Below are 14,573 nucleotides of genomic sequence, written 5' to 3'. Positions count from 1 at the left end.
AAGAATGTTTTGTAAGTCCATCTCAAAAAACATCAAAACAATAAAAATTGCTATTGTTTCTTTAGTGGGTTTGTTAAATATACACAGCTTTGACAAAGATGATTTACTTGGTAGATTAATTTCCTTTGTGAAGTTGGTTTTACTCTGGAATAAAAGTCTCCAGGGCATGAGGTGTTTTGTGCTCTGTGGGTTTTCTTCCCAATCCACTTCTCACCTGGAGCATTTGGTTACCCTGGCTCTGCTCTCAGACAGCAAGAGGCATTAATTATTCACTGTAAAGTGGCTGAAAGCTGTTGATTAAAGAAATGACTCAATTCCTGTGTGTGCATCTAGCATAAATCATAACCTGCATCCATAAAAGCAGATATTTTAATTTTTCCCAGAACAGCACTGCTTTTAGAACATGTAGTAATCAACATTTTTAAGAGACTAACGCGTGGCTTTAGATCCCTTAAAGGGAGTTTCACTTCTAAAAGCTTGATTGCTAAGGAACTCCTGAAAAACAGGTGCGGTCTGAGATGGTATCTCAAAAGCTCTGTGGGGTATCATCCCTGAAGCACTGACATAGGGACCATGCTTCCTGGATTCAGGACTATTCCATCCTGAAACCTTTCTACTTTCCAACAATCACAGTCAGAGCCCATCTTGCATCTAAAAGATACAGATGTGAGCTGAATACATATGCAGTAATATCTTTCATCCTTATTTCAAAGAACTATTCTTCCATAGAAATGCATCAAATTCCTCATTCCTCCTAAAATATTCAAAATAATTATGAAGTGCAAAACCTCTCTTCTAAACACAGGCTGGAATATGGCCATTTAGACAGCTATAAAGAGTGAAGAGCTGAGCCCTTCCAGCTCCCCATCTTAGCAGCATAAGCCTGATGACAACTTTCCCTCCTGGACACTGACACCTCCCAGGTGCTGGAGATCACAGAGCAGCTGAATGGTTGTCATGTGTCCCCAGAGAGCACTGAGGTGTCTGGGACATGCCATCCCTCTGCCACATTTACACCGCCTTATCCCAGATAACCTGCTGGGAAATGACTCTTCACCATCACATGCAAATGCTGTCTTACTGTGGCAGCAACTGCAGCAAAAAGTCTTACCCATCGCAATATTCAGCATATTCAGAAAAAAAATCCAGTAAAGAGATCTCTGCTTCCCTGCCCCAGTGTTTGATTAACCAGTATAAGTATAGCCATGGATATAAAAGTACACTAGAAGTTATTTTAACTGCATCAACTGTGGAATTTTGACAAAATCAGATAAATTTTTATGGGGCATTAGTGCTACATTACGGCTTGTGACAAATCAAATCAAATCATGTTCTTTAAAAATATACCTGAATTTAAAAACCTTCCATAACACAGAAAAATATTTACACAGACAACCAATGTGAATATTGGAAACTCCCTGTGACTCAAGTACTTTTTCCATGTACTGGCATTTCCCTAAAACCAAACAGCACAGTAATCAAACTCCTAATTTATAATTTGCAACACACTGAAATAATTTAGGAGTTTTCATCAGTGTTATAGACAGACTTTTTTAAGTTCCAGTTCCACTGGAAAAGACTTTAACTTGATAACTCCTGCATAAAATTCTTTCCTTCAGAGTTTCATTGGAAGAACATTTTGTCTTTCACTTGAGCATATCAATTCCAGTTTATATTGAATTTCTATAAATTTTCTTTGCTGGGCTACACATGCTAATGCCCAGAGCAGCAATCCATGAAAACAGAAGACAGCAGTAACAATGATTTCCATACAGCAGGATGCTAGTCTTCACTATAGACCAAAATAAATGCATTATTTTTCTTTTCATAAATGTTTATAGAAGAAAAAAAAAAAGTCCTGGTGTATCAGAACTACAACTGGTTTAGAAGAAAACTTGTTCTTTGCATTGTTCTAAAAACACTGCAACTTTCATTACTCTAATAAATTAACAAGGAAAGACATCTCTGCTGCAATCATGTCACAAATATTTATTTCACTGATAGAGATATATCATTAGATTATATTTTAAGCTCCCATATGTCACTAGAATTCATTCTGAATTCAATGCAATCTTTATGACAGATTTCTGCGGATTAACCAGTTTCCAGTTTTCTCTGACATTTTGCTAAAACTTTAATACTCTAAGCATCGTTGTCTGACATGTTTTCTGCCACTACGTTTGCCAAGCAGCAGCACATGCTGCAAAACAGGAAAGGATGCTCTTTGTTTTGTGACTTAGCAAGAGAAATATTTCCCACTGATCCTGAATATTGTTTTAAAAGTACTAAGCTGAATAATATTTTACTCTACACACTTGACACTGTTTCCACGTGTTTTCTTACTTTTAGCACAATCTGTTTAGATAGAACACACTAATTGACTGTTTAAATCTGCTATCATTCCCCTTCCTTAGAGTCAGCTCTTTCTACTTTCTGGGAATAGACCATAGATCACACATTCCAGAAGTGCAGTGGCAGGGGAGACCCTGGCATATTCCCATTTGAAGCAATAGTATTATTCTGCCTTCCTGCTGAAAGATGAAGTTTTTCTTGCAAAATCTTAAGAAAAATGGCTTCAATACTTGAAACAATGGATAATGAAAAAGCACATGGCATGAAGAAATGATGTTTGTTTCTACATGTTACCATGAAAAATCCTGGAAATACTTGTCACAGTATGGCATCTTTAAATGATGCAGTACAATATTCCTGCCCTTGATGAGTCCATTCTGTAAAGAGAACTGAAACCACACCAGCATTTCCTCTTCACTCTGGTCTCCTTTGGGATATTAGGACCAGTGATAATAGTTAATACCTGATTCCCAAGAGAATTATGCCTATTAATCAGGAGTACCAGAAGAAACAAACAAAACCAACAAAGAAACACCGAACAAAGAAACAAACAAAAACCCCCAAACAAAAAAAAAAAATCAATAAAAAAAATCCAAAACAACAAAAAAACTGCACAGACAACTAATTTCCAGAGCAAAACATTGGAAGCAAATCAGGCTTAACAGAAATATATTAGCTCCTAAACAGCAACCCAGGACATTGCCAATTTCATGAATGCTCAAAGCCAGGAAAACTGATAATCTGCAATTGATCAAAACCCAGCAATGCCACTGTTAGTTCCAAAGGACATTAAACAACAGCCTTCCAACAAGTCCATGTTTCCTGGATTATAACAATGTATTTCTATGGGTTTTTTCTTTAACTATCCTAAGCAACAGAAATAATAAATAAATATACACAGTACTGAAGCCAGATCATGCCTGCATACAAAACCTATTTATCAGCAATGTTTGGGGTAGCTGCATCTCCACAATTCTTATCAAACAGGGCATTTTTCTTGCCTTGAAAACCCTCCTGTGTATGGGCTACAGTGCATGAAAAAGCCACAGTCTATCCCTCCACTTGTGTGGTTATTATAATTCACTTCATATGTGAATTTATCTTTATATGTCATCTTCCCTTTCAACTGCTGCAATTTAAGACCATTATTTCTTGTACTAACCAACATGTAGAGAAAAGGTTAAACTTCCTCTTTGCAGTACTTTTTGTGTATTTGAAGACTGATCCCAAGTCTTCCTTAGATTCCTCCTCTAGCAGACCAACCCCTATTCAATCTTTCTTTCAAGTCATGTTTTCCAGTTCTTGGATAACTGTTATCCCTTAGATACTCTCTGACTGACACAGAACTTTCTGGAGGGTCAAAAACTTTCTGCAGGACATAGCCAGACCACCAAGCAGTTAGTTCATAAATAGCAGTGTCATTTATAGTCTCTGGTCTCACCTTACTCTTGTCACAACACACTGGTAAGGCATCAGTCACACTGCAATCCATGATATCTCCCTCAGGTAATTTTTTTTAAATTTTGTTCTGATTCTCACAACCCTACCCTGGCCTGCCATCTGTTTAGTTATTTCACACAGTTCTGAGATTCCATTCCCAGGTGTAAAATTTGGAGTTCCATTTTTGCAGAACACCTCTCCAGCTAGATGAAATCCTTGGAAATCTATCTTTTCAAGATGCTCAAATGTTTGGACAAGTTTCAGAACTTCCAGATTGTTAAATGAAAACACTAAAGACAGATTTGACTCATAATTGTTGCCTTCCAGTAAGCTCAACAACCCTGTTCTTTATGTTATTTTCCAAATGTGGTTTCCTCTGATCTGTGTTTCTCCACTTTCCTTATAAGAATGTCATTCAAGACAATATCACGAATCTTACTAATGTCCAAATATAGGACACTTATTGCCTCCAGCAAACTATTCTGCTGTTCAGAAATGGGCACCACCACATGGGATTCACTCCTGAAAAGGCATCTTAGGTTCCAAATGAAAAGACACAAACAGGAAATATTTGAACTGAGAGGGAAGGCTGAGGGTGGAAGTGGGAGGAACGGGGGACTGTGGGGAGGATATACAGCTGACCAGCTTTGCCGACTAAAGTTTTAAAAATTGTAATTGAGCAAATAATTCTGTTTCTCATTTAAAATAATTAACATTTCCAACTTGTATTACATGATTTTTCACTGGAGGTTGTGCCTCTAATGGTACCATTGTGCTGGCAGGAGTCTCAAGGGCTCCAGAGTGGGCAGCAGAGGTGCAAGGTCTCCCAGTCCTGCCAGCTTTGCAAATACTCTGGTACATTTATTATAAAAGAATGTTTGGAATGAGAAGAGCAATCCCCATTGACAGTTCCAACACAGGAACTCAGAAACAAAATAATCATAGAATCAGTGTGAAGCCAGTAGCAGGGGAATAATATGGCAAGGGAGACCTGAAGACTACACTAACACTTCCCATTTGCACCAGTGCCACTGAGCAGGACATACTGATAAAGAAACTTACTGATAGAGAAAAACTTAAAAACATATTAAAAAGCTTTAAAATATATTTTCTGACTTTTTAAAAACATATTTTCTTATTAATCCACTTAACAGATGCACACATGGAAGCACCTGTATGCATTTACTCTTACAAAGGAAAATGGTGACAGAAAACAAGGTAGCAAAAGTCAAGAGCAATCAAGAACCCAAACAGCCTAGAATTGGCCCTTAGGACCAAAAAGGCAACAAACTTCCCAATTTATGCAGGTAGACATCTTTCTAGGAAGCCTTTCAAGGAAAAGTTTCATGTTTGGTCATATGCTTGACAGGGCATTTAATGTCTGCAGTTACAACACAAATCATGAGGAACTGAAGCAATCAGCACATCTGGAAACAACATGGCAACATGTGAGTACTCAGTTTGGTTTAAAATAGGTGGATAACAAATGCTAAATTGGTGCTAGGCTGCCATCCTTACATTGAGAGGTTTATTACCAAATTTTTAGGCTGAGTTCATAGATGAATCCAAAGGATTTGTACATTGTGAAGCTTTGAAAAACAGTTGGAATTTTAAAAATACATGCAGGGCTTTTTTCATTGCTCAAGAGGCCAGTGATAATTTCAGCTTTCTTTTATACAAGAAAAAACAGTGATCAAGTCAGCTCTTTCCTCTCATTCATTGAAGGTTAATAAGCAAGAATGGATATTCTTGGAAAAACTGAGGCTGGTACTTTGGAAATACTTTTAACAAGAGCCATGGAGAGCTAGGACTGAGAATGAAAACTGAACTTTAAAAGGGGAATAAAACAACAGCTGCAGTGGAGGGGAAACTCACGCAGGCCACTGAGGCAGGGAAAGTCCATAATCTGCAGTAAGATCCTAAATAAAGTATCTTCTGTGTATAAAAAGCACAACAATGAGGCATCAGGTAAGTGAGAAAAACACAAATAGGATGGAGTGAAATTCCTGCTTGTTACAAACAGATTGGCAGAGTGATGCTGTCACAGGTCTCTCCTTCACACAACCTGCCTCATTTGATCCTTTTTCCCCCCAAATACTCCAACAGGCTAACAGAAAACTTCTATTTTCAATTTATCTTTCTTAAAAAAAATGATTTAAAAATATTTTATATATAAATTACCTTCTAATATTTGATTCTAACAACCTGAAAAATCAAATCATCAACCCCTAGTGTACATAACATTTGAACTAACTGAAGGAGCTGGTCCAGCTTTTGGGCAGATGCTCAGTTTTCTTCATCTTCAGAAAAGAGAATACTGTGTAAGGCATCAACTTCTATCAGCCACACCTTTTCTTCCTTAAAACACCCTCAAAGTTGCAGAACCTTTTTTTCCCATCCTTTATCATCAGTTTTCAGAGGAATCACACAGAGCATACAGATAGGTAAAAAATGGATGAGGAATGAGCAATAACCCTGTCTTATAGATGAAATATTCAAGCATTAGCAAGATTTATGGAAGCCCAATCATGCTTTCATAAGCCACCATACCCATTCTTGCAAAACAGAAATTTCCGAGACACCTTTCTGATCGTGTATGTGCCAAGCTTGCATTAGCTTGAACAACTTAAAATGCATCAATGTGTAACTGAGCTGCAGACACCCAGTAAATAACACCCTATCATTTCCTCATAAAACAAAAGTTGCAAAGAAAGAGAATGCAAAGTACATTTAAATGTGTTTAAGTAAAAAAAAAAAACAAAACAAAAAACTAGAAACAACAAAAGCAAAAACCAAAATAAAACCAAAAAACTACAAACCAAAGAGATAAAACAGTTACACAAATTAGTAAATTAGTTTTGTTTTTTTTTTCATTTCTTTCCATAATTTCAATGCTGTACTGTCAAATGTGGCTATGCTAATCAATTCCTAAATGTCAGTCAAGGAGGATTTCATGCTGAGTACATTGAGGCACTGATGCCAGAGTTAGGAGATTACTGAGACAGACACAGGAGAGAGGTCCCCCTTGAGGAGAGTGCAAAGCACCAAAACTTGTTTTGTCCAGATGGCAATTCAGAGTAGACTGACCCCCCAACTTTGAAAGCTAACATTAGCCATCAAGAAAAGACTGCACAAGTTTCTCTCTGAAGAGAAAAAAAAAAATCTCATTCAGCCACTGTATCACAGTGATGCAGATGCATCAGCATACTGATGCAGAATGCTTCTGCAGGTAAGATTCTGCTGACATTTTCCCATTCTCATATAATAATTTGGAACAAAAATGCATTTCTTAGAGACCCTAGGGATCACCATACATCAACAGGTATTAGTAGGCACCAGCAACATCCAGCTCAGAAGAGGTACCTATGCTTTCAGACCACGTGCTATAGTTGCAACAACGATATCTTACACAAATGTCATTAATGGTGAGAGGTTTTAGTCAACATTTACTTGGTCAGATTTTAATGAAAAAATAAGGACTCTGCATTTCAGTTTTTTGCCATTAACTCCTCATTCATATTGATCAGAAAACTACACAGGCATCAGCTACTCCCATCACAAGAAAAATGAGAACTTTAGAGTTCCACAGACTGAAGGATGCACTATAGAAGTTAATAGTGAATTAGTGTAAGATACTTCTTTTGTGGAGCAAGCTGCAATGCAGTGAACAGACACTAAGATAAGAAAGGGGCTGAAAATAGTCCAGGTTAAAGTACAGAAGCTCCACATCAGCTCATCTGCCCTTCTTTTGAATCTGTAAGAACAGATGCACACTATCTGCTGATTATCTTCCGCTGTGCAACGGATTCTGGTATTTTGCTCAGATATTTTTACTGCATAGTTTGATATTTTTATCATGATTGGAAAAACAATTTAGATAAGGAAAGATTTAACTAAAAGGCTTGCCTACTCATCATCCTCATAATTATTTAAGGCTTACATTTGGAAGGAGTTCGTAATCTATCCTGAATAACCCACCAGGGATCATAGCATTCAGGCTTCTATCAGAGTTTATTTTTTTTGAAGGTCATGGAACAGCCAATATTCATAAGCAAATTAGGAAATTTTGAGATGTATCTGTCATAAAAGGATGATAGGCCCTTTAATAAAAGCACTTTAAATCAAAGTGTTATCTCCTTTTTAACAGACTGAGTTAATTTTTAGCTGGTCAAGCAGCCTCCTGTGTTAAATCACCAACACGTGAACTAAACAAATCTGTATTTGCAGTCCCAGCTGGAAGCTCCCAGTGAGCTTTGTTCTACCTTCTGGCTAAAATACTTTCCACAACTACCCAAATCTCTGAAGGGAAAAATGATTTTTTTTTAAAAACAAGAACAAACAGGCAAAACCAAACTCAAAAACAAAACCACACAAACCAAGCAGCTGCCGTAGGCTGCCTAAATCACTGTTTTTAGGGAAAAGCTGCTGGTTTCATAACCATGGTATTCCCCTACTAGGAGAATCAATCACAGAATAACAGATTGGAAGGGATAACAAGGATCCTGGTCCAGCCTTTCTTGGCAAAGATACCACAAAATTATATTGTTTCTATACCACCAGGGAGCATTCTCTCCAGAGCAGCCATCTTAATGTCACCATATCAATTCAAGATAATTCTTTTCTATTCTAAGAAGGAACAAAGTTTCTGAGGTGGTCACAGGAGCTTGACTCAGCATTCTGAGAGAGCCATCACAGCAAGAGATTTGCTTTGCTCCTGACACAAAACACCAAATGAGTTTTATGTTTCTAAGGCTGTGTCTGACACGTACCTTGACACTGTACTCCACCTGGAAAACCAATAATTCTCAGAACCCTTCCTACTTCCCCCCCATTCCAACAGTGTTTCAGCTATGGAATTAATTTCTTACTCGAACTTGGTTGCATTGACTGCCAGCTGTAAAAAAGGACAAATTAATGCTGTTGTTCCCATATGTGCTCCTGCAGAGAATGGTACAAGTTAAGAAACTATTCCTATTCATCTGTGCTGATGAAACTACTACACGTTTCAGGACTCCACAGTTAATTTTTCCTGTAAAGGATAGAGCTATGAAAATGATTCAAGACATTAAAGACCATCTACTGTTCTTTCCTATACTAGCACAGGTACAGTCACAGATCTATTTTCTTAAATTGTTAAAACACTATTTACATGAATCTAAAAAACTTTACTTGCTGTTTATAGATTTCATTTGGCAAGATCTCTCTCTGTATCATCTTTTTTTTTTTTTTTTTTTTTTTTCTAAATGCTTCAGGGTATACTTTTTATGTTGGACTTCCAAAGAATTTGAATAGCTCTCTTACCTTGATCTCACTGGAATAAATTGGTGACAGAGCATTATTTACCATGTCAGGATATGTCAAAACGCATCTGAACACTGGATCTGTAAGAGTCTCCTTCTGTTCTCTTGCTGGATGAATTTTTTTATCTTACTCTTGAATGCCACAGACATCAAGTTTTCCATGTATTTCTCTGGTGCCTCCTAGAAAACTAGAATCCTAAATAAAATACTTAGTTTTAAAACTTTAAACTCATCTGTTAAATTATTTTCCTTCCCCTGCCAACTAACCTTGACCACATTTCTTGGCCTACAGGTACACCAACCCACAGTGAATATCTTCTAAATAGTCTAAATAAAAATGGAAGTCTTAAAATTTAAAGCATTGCTTGTGTCTACAAGAATATCTTTTCAAAGGCTGAGCTGGGTCTTGGTCTCTGCAAGGGATCAGTTGTCCTAAAATTAGCTTAACTAATATAGTATATAGAAAAAATTCAAACAATCCTCAAGTTTTAGGAGTCCAATTCTTTTGTTGCCTTCCATCTCCACAGTAAATGTCTGACAATCCTTATTAATAGCCTTCTAAAAGAAGAAAAGAAGATCACATAGAATATGAATATTTTAAAATAACATGCCCTTAAATTTGAGTTTGCAACACCATTGTGAGAGATTGTTGTAGAGGATCAGAGTAAAACTATTATTTGCAATACTTTGCCTCAAGGATATGTTGTAACAGGGCTACAAAAAAAAATAATGAATTAAAATATGAAAGATTGCTTATGGACAATTTATGACCAGAACAAGTGAAAAATGGAATGGCAACAGAGATCAGCCAACTTTCACTGCTCATAAAACAGTCAAAAGAGACTCTGGCTCAGGAATGGCTGGAACAGAGATGTAGATGAAGCCCTCTGGCTTCAGTTTTGAACTCTGATTCCCATAAGACCAAAGCTCAAGTTTTAATCAGGCTCAAGAGCTCTCTGTAAAAGTGAGCCATGTTAAGGTTTACCTTGAAGTATGAGAATATGTTAAGATGCCTGTTTATATATCACCATTAAAAGTGGGAAGAATCACCCTTAAATTGGAATTACATCAATGTATTCACAATTTGATGTTTGGTAAAATTACAACCATTTCATTTGCAACAAGCATTATGATTATTTATAAAGTGGTTTTTTTTTTCAAATTCCTTAAAATCAAAAGCAAGTTGGCATCCAGCCACAGAACAGTGTCCCTGAGCAGTTTCAAGGCTGAATAAGAGCCAGTGCATATGTAAATATGTGCAAATAGGAGCTTAGTGTTCAGTTGCAAAAAAACATTATCTTCAAAAATAAAGAAGGTAATTAAAAGTCAATGCATCAATCAGTAGCACAAATCAGGAATGTGCAAAGTACAAATGCTACTTAGATCTGTCTCACTTTCAATATCACCCATCCAAAAGAAATGGTTTTGTTTTTTTAAAAATATATTTTAATAATTATTTTATACACTATGTTTTAATATTTTCTTTTACATAAAACCAGAATAATCAGTTGCTAGGGACTCCAATCTTGCAAGCATCCTCTCTCAGCAGGCATTACAAGATTTACATGATTTATTGTATTTAGAATTCCTTTATCCTCCCAATGAAACACACAGATGCAGCTGTTAAACACACTGGTTTATTTCTTTAGGAATGCTAACATATTCAGCAAATACAATCAATTCCAAAGCATTATCAGCAGCACATGAGGAGTCATTGTAAAAGTAAAACAGAATGCTATGCTGTAAATAGCACACTATAGGGTCAAATGCAAATTTTGGCCACAGTGAGGCATGGGGTTTTCTGCCCTCATACCAGAATGTAAACCACTTAAATCTCATCTCTCCATAAATGAAGAGAGAGAAGCAAAATCTAGTTCTTGATCAACAAAAGAACAACTTTGATAGGAACTTAGACACATTTTGCAGGAGAAATGTACGCTGCATTTACCTAATAATACTGTGGATCTTTGGGGACTTGCAGAATGCTACTCTTGAAACCTGAAAAGAAAGGAATACTCCAGTTAGTACATGTACACAGCACCACCAACACCAAGCATGGGACAGCAACATAAGCAACTCACAGGATAAGTGCATGGCACCTGCAGCTTTTTTTTCTGATGTTCATCTTCTCCCCTGCACATTCATGTTGTTCTCTCTCCTTTCTTTATCAGGGAAGGGGATGAATAGAGAGCATCTGTCATTCAGTTCAATTGCTGGGCCAGTATTAAACTGTGAGAGTTGTATGGGAAGAAGTTGTGTGGCATGGAAACCATCGCTAGGACAATAATTCTGACAGAACAGGAGTCACCAATATTACTGTTCATCTTATCATTTTAGCTCTGAAAAAAAAAAAGGAAAAAGAAATTAAGATAGATAGGGACATGTCCTGGTTTGGGCCAGGATAAAGGTGATTTTCTGTCTTGTACTTTTACTTTTAGCTAAATCTCTTGTAAGTAGTTGCACTTGCTGAAATTAACAGCAAGTTTCTCAGACAGTGTGTGCTTCTAGGACTGATAACACTTGATGTTTAGAGTTACTGCTAGAGACTGGTGTGCAGAGCCAAGGACACTGCTCAGCTCTGAGGAAAACTTTTACCCTCCAGAAGGGATAAAGAGGTCCCACCTGCAGCCCTCCTTTGGGGAGGAACGGACAATATAGATGCCAGAATTGACCAAACAGAGTATTCCATCCCATATACGTCATCCTCAGTATAAATTTGAGGGATCACGAGGGCCAAGCCAGATTTCCTGCTTCCAGCTTCCGGCTGCCTGCCCTTCCTGCCTTTCCTGCTTCCCTTCCTTCACCCGGCATCCTGGAAGGATCCCGTTTGTTTGTCTGCCTGTGCTCCTGATCCGTGCCAGCCCTTATCTGTGTGTTCCTGCCTCCAGCTCCCAACTGCTGCCGACTCCAGGAGTCCAGCCTGGACTTTCCCAGGGCTGCCCTGCAGCCTCGGTGGTGACGTGAGAGCTACTGAGGGGAGAGGGGGGAGGAATGTGGTATCCATTTTCCTGTATATTTGTATAGATTTAGTAATTTTTCTTATTTATCATTACTGTTTCATTAAAGTTGTGGAGTTTAGTTTCCAACCCATAAGTCTCCCTTATTCTCTCTCCTTTCTTTATCAGGGAGGAGAGAGAGATTAATAGAGAGCATCTGTCACTCAGTTTAAATGCCGGGCCAGTGTTAAACCATGACAGGACAATAGACAAAAAGAAAACATACTGTGTTTTTCACCTCTTTCCAGAGTTTCCACAAAACAGTGATAGAACATGTGTCAGGTAACAGGTTACAAAGGTCCAAAAACAAACACAGAAAAAATTGTACCAACTAAACCAACAAAGTAAAAGTAAACCAACTAAAAGCAAGATAGAACAGCAAAAACAGAACTTACCAGCATTTCAGTATCACTCAGCTTGTTTTTATAATATTTTGATACAGATCAGTTTTCCAGAAGCAAGATGTTGAAGAGTCTTGACTGTTCCAGTCTGTTTTCAGGAGAAAGAAATTCCAGTTCTCTTGAAGAGCTCCCAGTGTGCCCAGATGAGCTGACACAGAGTAAGACACAGGTACCTGCTCTGCTTTTATGAAACTGATTCACATAGCAGCCCACAACAGCTTTGTCTTGGGTAAGGCTGTATCTGCTATTGAACACACACTCACATCCAATAGATGTTGATTGTCAAGTAACTGTTTCAGAAACTAGGATAAAAGTGGTGAAGTGGTGATTTCATCAAGAATTGTGTGAGATTATACAGAAAATATCAAATCCTTGGATAATCATCTTTCAGACATCAATAAAGCACCCAGATTCAGCACAGTACTTGATTCTGTTCACAATAATTGTAGACTACTGCTGTTACAAGTTGTTGTTTCCCATATGGTATCATTTTACATAATGTCAAAGTGGAAAGGTGTCTTTTCAGACATATAGCTGAATACTGGCTTCAATCAATTCCTTGTTTTTCTGTTATGTTACCCTGTTATTATGCAAGGTAATTGACTGGGCTGATGTAACTTCTCAAATTACGGCTACAGTCACACTTCAATCACAAGATGAGAGAAGCTTGTAAGACAGAAAGTATAAGTAAGGATTGCTCTGCAGATGAAGAGTAGAAATATGACACACCACAAAGGCATTTCCAATATGTTCTGTAAAACTGACTATTCATATCTGTGCTCCCTACACAATAAAGACAAATATATATTGTGCAGTTACAGAATACAGAGAATTGTCTTTTAGATAAATGTATATATATAACAAGAAACATATTACAGAGCCAAACATCACAATGAAAATTCTTAGATCATTAACCAGGAGAAAAGAAACTCTATTTTGAGAGATCTTATATCTTAAGAAGAGATTAACAATTAGAAGATATACAGAGATACTTCATTCTAGGTGGTGAGAAGAGTAACTCTGTAACTGAATCAATAGATGTGCATCAGATCACACCACATAGAAGATCATATATGGGAGTAAAACTATACCAGTTCTTTAACTCAAAGATGCTGTTGTCAAGTTACAGGGCTACTTGTATAATATATTAATCTATAACATTTTAATTTATTCTCACAATAGTGTAATTCAGTTGTGTGACATAATTATTTAAAATACAATCTGCACAGAATTTATCATTCTGTTTCAGATGAATAAAATAAAAATCACCTCTGAGGAAGATGCAGCAAGACAGGACAGGCTAAACCAGACACATGACTTCTTTCCACTACTGCAATGAAACTTCTTCACCATGAGGAGGGGTCAAGCACTGGAACAGGTTGCCTTGAGAAGCTCTGTGCTCTTCATCCTTGCAGGTTTTCAGGACTAGACGGGACAAAGCCCTGAGCATCTTAGTCTGACCCAAGAGCTGACCACATTTTGAACAGGTTAGATTAGAGAGGTCCTTTCCATCCTGCCTTATTCTTGAAGTATGCCTTGAAATATAAACACCTATTAATAATCTACTTAGTTACCTCTTTCCCCACATTAAAAGGAAAACTGAAAACAATAAACCTAAAATATATAAAATTTTAAAAAAGCAAAGGAACCCCAAGCCTTTTATAAATACCACATAAATGATTAAGATTATAATCTTAACAATTTCAACTACTTAGATGTCCTTGGCTTTATAAATGTTCTTCCACAGAACATATTTTTGAGGATGTAGTAGTAGCAGTACTATGTGATTTCATTTTGACTCACAAAAAATACACATAATGAGAAAGTTAGAATTTTTCATCCATAGAAGATACAATTCTTCTGAGCTTCCATCAAACCAGTTTTGGACAGTGGCAAACACATATGGAATGCTAGGAGTGGCATATGGATCAGGAATATTTCTAAAACTAAGGAGTTATTTCCTTGTGTATTACTCCTTTTATTACATGCACACCAATGCAATGTCTGACCAAATCTGTAATTGCATTTTCTCTATCTATTAGAGTAGCATTAGGCTGATGGAAAATGACAACTAATTCCTCTAG

At 37.1% G+C, this 14,573-nt stretch overlaps 2 protein-coding genes across 6 annotated transcripts in view; one reads left to right on the top strand and one right to left on the bottom strand.

The window, feature by feature from the left end:
* FABP6 (fatty acid binding protein 6) overlaps positions 1-12,178 on the top strand; it is a 452,944-nt gene extending 440,766 nt beyond the window's left edge. The window contains exon 6 of the transcript XR_011728817.1: positions 11,695-12,178. The gene's annotated coding sequence lies outside the window, so the exon portion shown is untranslated. The remainder of the gene's footprint in view (positions 1-11,694) is intronic.
* Positions 1-14,573, bottom strand: part of GABRB2 (gamma-aminobutyric acid type A receptor subunit beta2) — a 132,805-nt gene that overhangs the window by 38,525 nt on the left and 79,707 nt on the right. The gene's annotated exons all lie outside the window — the stretch shown is intronic.

Source organism: Heliangelus exortis, chromosome 15, assembly GCF_036169615.1.
Source record: "Heliangelus exortis chromosome 15, bHelExo1.hap1, whole genome shotgun sequence".
In the NCBI taxonomy this organism is placed as follows: Eukaryota; Metazoa; Chordata; class Aves; order Apodiformes; family Trochilidae; genus Heliangelus; species Heliangelus exortis.
The sequence above is the reverse complement of the archived record's forward strand: the minus strand, read 5'-3'. Positions and strand labels throughout refer to the sequence as shown.